The sequence below is a fragment of the Vigna unguiculata genome, chromosome 5 (assembly GCF_037176805.1).
Source record: "Vigna unguiculata cultivar grain cowpea cultivar isolate G323 ecotype 2 chromosome 5, ASM3717680v1, whole genome shotgun sequence".
NCBI classification, from domain to species: domain Eukaryota; kingdom Viridiplantae; phylum Streptophyta; class Magnoliopsida; order Fabales; family Fabaceae; genus Vigna; species Vigna unguiculata.
In genome coordinates this window covers 22,558,504-22,564,503 of record NC_140796.1, presented here as the reverse complement: position 1 = coordinate 22,564,503, position 6,000 = coordinate 22,558,504, and the positions used below count along the sequence as shown (strand labels likewise).

Sequence of the window (6,000 nt, the reverse complement as noted above, 5' to 3'; positions counted from 1 at the left end):
TCATTCTATTTTTTTTTTCATTTCAAGATAATTTACGTAAAGTGATCAGAGTGACACTTATGAGCTTAATGTTTTTTTCTATCAATGTCCCTCACAAAAATAATACTTCTAATTGTGACTTGTGAGCTTACCACAGTTTTATCCTAACAATTTGCTCTAACTCATACGCCACATATTACCTCACTAGCAGCAAGTTCTATCATTACCAAAAACTGAGCCATCAAAATTTGAACCTCTCACTAGTAATATATGATGATTACATTATACTTCTACCTGATCAATCTAAGAATTAATATACAACATAAAGAGAAATTAACAAAGAAATTACTCCAATCTCCATAGCCTCATCATTGACATAGGTGCCATTCTTTCTCTTATGAGTTATCTTCTACAGTTCGGCTCGCCCAACATTCCTACCAGTCTCAATTTTCTATATATTCAAAGAAAATATTATAAGAAAAAGAAAACAGAATATATAACTCAGAGTTGAGAACAAAATATCAATAAAAGGTACCAAATTATCCCTTCTTCTTGACAAAGACATAGCACCACCAGTGTAAGGAATACTTTGTCTTTTCCTGATATCTCTATTTTTCTTACACAAATCCTACAAATTTAAAATTGATTAGAAGCTTATTGTAAATATCCTAATTCACGAGGTTGTAAATATATTAATTCAAGAGTTTATACCATTGTGGAAGGCTTGAGATGATAATCAACAAAAGCAGCCCACTGTTCCATATTAAGACTTTCTGGAACATTCTTGATGAGTTCATTTCTGCTAACAAGTGGGTCATAAAATTCATTCCAAAGCTTACATCTATACTCCCTCCAAAGTTTTCCAATTTTAAACAAAACGTCTCTTTTTGCTAAGTCTTCATTTGTCTTGAAATAATACAAATGTTAGTCAAAATCTATATTGAATAAAAGAAATAATGCTAGAGATGTTTAATGGCTGGTTATTTTACCTTTAAGGAACTTTCTCGCATATTATCCTTATAAGTATCTGGCATAGCTGACCATCTTTCAAAACTTATAGGGAACATAATATGATTTGCTGCTAGCAATCCACACACTCTTGCAAGTAAAGCGGATGCTTCTCCAATCGGTTGATATTTATCGTCATAGTTTACGATCACACGTAATCCACTAGGCATATTAAGAGCATCCTTAACCTTGACCTTCACATTTTGTCTAAGTCCATGCTCATCTATAAATATTAAATACATTAATTGACACTTAATAAATGAAAACAAAAACACATTATTAAATTTACCTATAGCTTACATCTATACTCCCTCCAGAGTTTTCCAATTTTAAACAAAACGTCTCTTTTTGCTAAGTCTTCATTTGTCTTGAAATAATACAAATGTTAGTCAAAATCTATATTGAATAAAAGAAATAATGCTAGAGATGTTTAATGGCTGGTTATTTTACCTTTAAGGAACTTTCTCGCATATTATCCTTATAAGTATCTGGCATAGCTGACCATCTTTCAAAACTTATAGGGAACATAATATGATTTGCTGCTAGCAATCCACACACTCTTGCAAGTAAAGCGGATGCTTCTCCAATCGGTTGATATTTATCGTCATAATTTACGATCACACGTAATCCACTAGGCATATTAAGAGCATCCTTAACCTTGACCTTCACATTTTGTCTAAGTCCATGCTCATCTATAAATATTAAATACATTAATTGACACTTAATAAATGAAAACAAAAACACATTATTAAATTTACCTATAGCTTCCACCGACCAATAATGGCTTGATTGCCTTCCTTTTTTTGGACCTACTCTTTCAGGTTCAGATTCAGGAGTTGGCTAAATAGATTCAGAAGTTGGTGGAATAGATTCAGAAGATTGGGGTGTTGGTTGTGCAGGTTCATAAGTTGGCAAATAAGGTTCATAACTTGCCTCTCCATGTTTAGTTCTTGGCTGTCCAGATTCAATTGTTGGTTGTCCAGATTCAATTCTTGGCTATCTAGATTCAATTCTTGGTTGTTCAGATTCAATTCTTTGTTGTCCTAGCTCAGTTGTTGGTTGTGCTGAAGTAACCTCCACATAATTTCCTATAGAATGTTCTGAACTAGGTGAAATGTGCTGAATTTCAAGGGTTCCTTTGGCTGCCTTAAGCAAGTTCCTAATTCTTTTAGCTCTAGGCATATCTGCATATACAAATGAAACAATCAAGATGTAAATAATTAATTATTACAATAAAAAAAATCAATAATTAATTATAAGGTAAACATGTATGAAAAAGTTCTATAGCATAGAGCCATACCTAACAACTATTACTATTGTTACATTGAATCATTGTCATCAAGGTCATCATTATGGTTGTCCTCATTTAATAAGTCATCATCTTCATAGTCCCTAAACAATGGCAATTGTTCAGAGTCATTGAAAAACTGATTCAAGTCTTGTTGTGGACATGATTGAACTTCACAAATCTCAATATCTTCTTCTCCCATATCATAAAAGTCTCTTGGTTTCAAATGGACTGCAATTGTCCAATCCTTATTGACCTCATCGTTGACATAATAGACCATTTCAGCTTGTGAAGCCTCAATGTATGGATCATGCTCCTCACGATCTCCAGTGTAAATTAATCGTGAAAAATTAATACAATTAAAACCCAATGGATCTTTCTTAAACCCTTTATGTAATTTTAAAATGACCATAGTAATTAAGCTCTATTATATCTTCTAATTTTCCATAGTATGCAAAATTTGCTTCTCTAATGTTATTGTCTACACTACTTGCAACACACGATGTTGAAGAAGTTAAGAAAACTCCACTATTTTGACTTTTCATCCCATGTTCTCGACTTTCAGTTCTAAATTTGTATCCATTCACATTGAAGGCAGTAAATCTTCTAGCATGTGTTGTGGGACCTTGAGCTAGATACTTGAGATCATTTGACACTGAATTTGATATGTCTGGGTTATGAATCTAAAATAATTATTTTATATGTCAATATATTTTGAAAACTTTAATTTAGAATTTGTAAAAAAAAGAAAAGAGAAAAACATTCTACATACCCTTTGAGGAAACCAATTTATGAAATCCTTATTAACTATCTGTATCACACCTAGCCGGTTCCGCTAGCTTATCAACACATATCATCCTTGACCGACAACCCATATCGGACAAGGCTGGGGGACTGGTGTACCGTACCTAGCCAAACTCGACCAAGTAAACAATGTGCATATCGAGACCGCCAAGTACCCAGGCTAGGCCAAGTTAGCCTAACTTGTACCGGTTTTAACCTAACCTAAATGTCTAAGAGGACAACCTGCACCTCATATCACCAACAAAAGCCATCTAGGCAAGTAGTCGGTCTAGACCGATTACTCGAGCATATCTGGTAAGGTTAAGGCCAGGCCGACTACTCCAATAAACTTAGCGAAAATCGAAGCCCCCACGTTCCATAGGTCTCAAGGGCCTGGGCTAGGGCCCAAGCCCACTCATGGCCCAAACTAGAGCCCAAGTCAAGGCCCAGCCTATGAAATGGTCAAACGTCATTAATGCTCTATAAATACACGTGGACCCCATCATTTAAAGGTACGCATTCATTAATCACTGATTTGACTCTCTGAGAGCTTTGACTTACTTGAGCTTCGGAGACTCTTCTGCAGGTAACCCCCCTAGGTTCAAGCTGACATGTATTGATTGGGAAGAGGCCAACCAAGGAGATAACGGACTACGTGGTAAGGTGACGCTTGTGCCTAACCTATCTTATTTGTTCTCTGCAGGAACAATTGGCACCCACCGTGGGGCCGAGACGAACACCTTTAGTACCCGTTTTTTCTCCGAAGATGGTTTCTACCCGCAGCAGAGCTAGAGCGAACAAGCAAGCGGACGCTGGCCCCTCTGGACCTCCCAGCATCACCCCTGACTTGGCCGCCATCCTAGACGGCCAGGCAAAGATGCAACAAGAACTCGCAGACCTGAAGAAGCGTAGTGTTGAAGAAATGGAAGCGCTGAGACAAGAGAACTCTCGCCTCAGGCGAAGGATCGAGGCAGACGCCAACCTGAAGGGAAAAACCAAAGAAACCTCTGAAGTTGTGAAGTCTCCGACCTTCCAGCCTACAGAGGAAGAAAGTGAATACAATCCCACCCCTCACACCTTCACCACCACCCAACAGACACCCGTTACCTCTACACATCCCCATCACTTTCCATCCGGTCAACTAGGGCTCACCGCACCCCCAACTCCCGCCCCCACCATCCCCACCACCCACGCCCCCTACAACATACCCATCGCCCTCCAACCACATATATCCCACCCTACAACCCACAATATCTTCCTACAACCCACATTCCTCCTCACAACATCACCTCCACCTTTCCTGCTATGATCAACCACCCACCCCCATCCCACATGCCCCCCCCACCAGCCCAGACGCCGCCACCCATTCACGGATTTTATCGCCAACACCCCTCTCCCGGCCTAATGGGAACCATTCAACCTGGATCGCTATACCGGCGAAACCGACCTTGACGAACACTTGAAAGTCTACATCACCCATGTCGCCCTGTACACATCCCAGGATGCAGTCTTTTGCAAAGCTTTCCCCACTACCCTCAAAGGCCCTGCCCTAGAATGGTTCACCACCCTCTCGCCCTACTCAATTGATAGCTTCGACATCCTTTCCCACATATTTTCCACCCATTTCGCTGGAAGCCGCCAACATCAAACCACCACCATATCCCTACTGGGTATCAGACAGGAACCCAATGAACCACTCAGAACGTTCATCGATCGCTTCAGCAAAGCCGCCCTTCGTACACCACACCTCAACCAGGAGATGATACTCCAATGTATGACTCTTACCCTACAGCCCGGCCCCTTCGCCAACAACGTCTACCTCCACCCACCCACCTCCATGCACGAACTCAAGCTACGTACAGCCGACTACGTCCGCATGGAGGAAATGCAAACCCTTCACACCAAATTCTGCAACGACTACGCCACCAACACCTCCAACCCCACCCCCAACCCCACCCCACAACCTCACCCACGCCCTGATACCCGCCTCCGCCAACCCTGCCAACCTCGCTTCACCAGATACGCCCCCCTCACAGTGGCCCGCTCCCGCATCCTAGACGAGGCCCTACAAGCTGACCTCCTCCCCCCACCACGCAAGACAACCACACCTCCCAACGCTGACATGACCAAATATTGCCGGTACCATCACAACCATGGTCACACTACGGAAGAATGCAAAGCGCTCCAGGATAAAATAGAAGAACTGGTCCGTGCTGGCCACTTTCGCCGCTTCATCCGTAGGGATGACCATTCCTTCTCCTCCCGATCCCGCCACCCCCCACGATATGACCACAGACGCCAACCAAACGACGCCCATCACAATAGCCACCCCACCTAACCCAACAACCAACAGCCAGAACCCGCCCGCACCAACATCACCCCTGCCGACCTCCCCTTACGAGGCACCATTAACACCATCTCTGGTGGCTTCGTAAGTGGAGGCTCCACCTCGTCTGCCAGAAAGAGACACCTCCGCCATATACAATCCATCAACCATATCACTCATTCCCATCACAGACGTCGTATGCCCCCCATCGTATTCACGAATGATGATTTCCATGGCCTTGACCACTAGCAGGATGACCCCATGGTCATCACCGTTGAAATCGAAAATTATGTCGTTAAGAAAGTCCTTGTGGATCAAGGCAGCTCAGTTGACATCCTCTACTGGGCCACCTATCAAAAGTTACAACTTCCTGACACCGCCATGATACCATATGATGAGCCCATATATGCCTTTTCCGGCGAACAAATATCCACCCGGGGCTACATAGACCTCCATACCGTCTTTCGGGAAGGAACCCAAACCAAAACCATCCCAATCCGCTTCCTTATAGTCGATGCGCCAACATCCTACAACATACTCCTGGGTCGTCCTTCCCTCAATACACTTGGCGTAGTCGTCTCTACCCCTCACTTGGCCATGAAGTTTCCTGCCCCAT

General features: G+C 42.3%; 2 pseudogenes; both read right to left on the bottom strand.

Annotated features, from left to right (window-relative positions):
* Positions 1–261: 261 nt before the first annotated feature.
* On the bottom strand, positions 262–2,169 carry LOC114184487 (uncharacterized; annotated as a pseudogene).
* A 137-nt stretch (positions 2,170–2,306) lies between these two features.
* Positions 2,307–6,000, bottom strand: part of LOC146886240 (uncharacterized) — a 29,938-nt pseudogene continuing 26,244 nt past the window's right edge.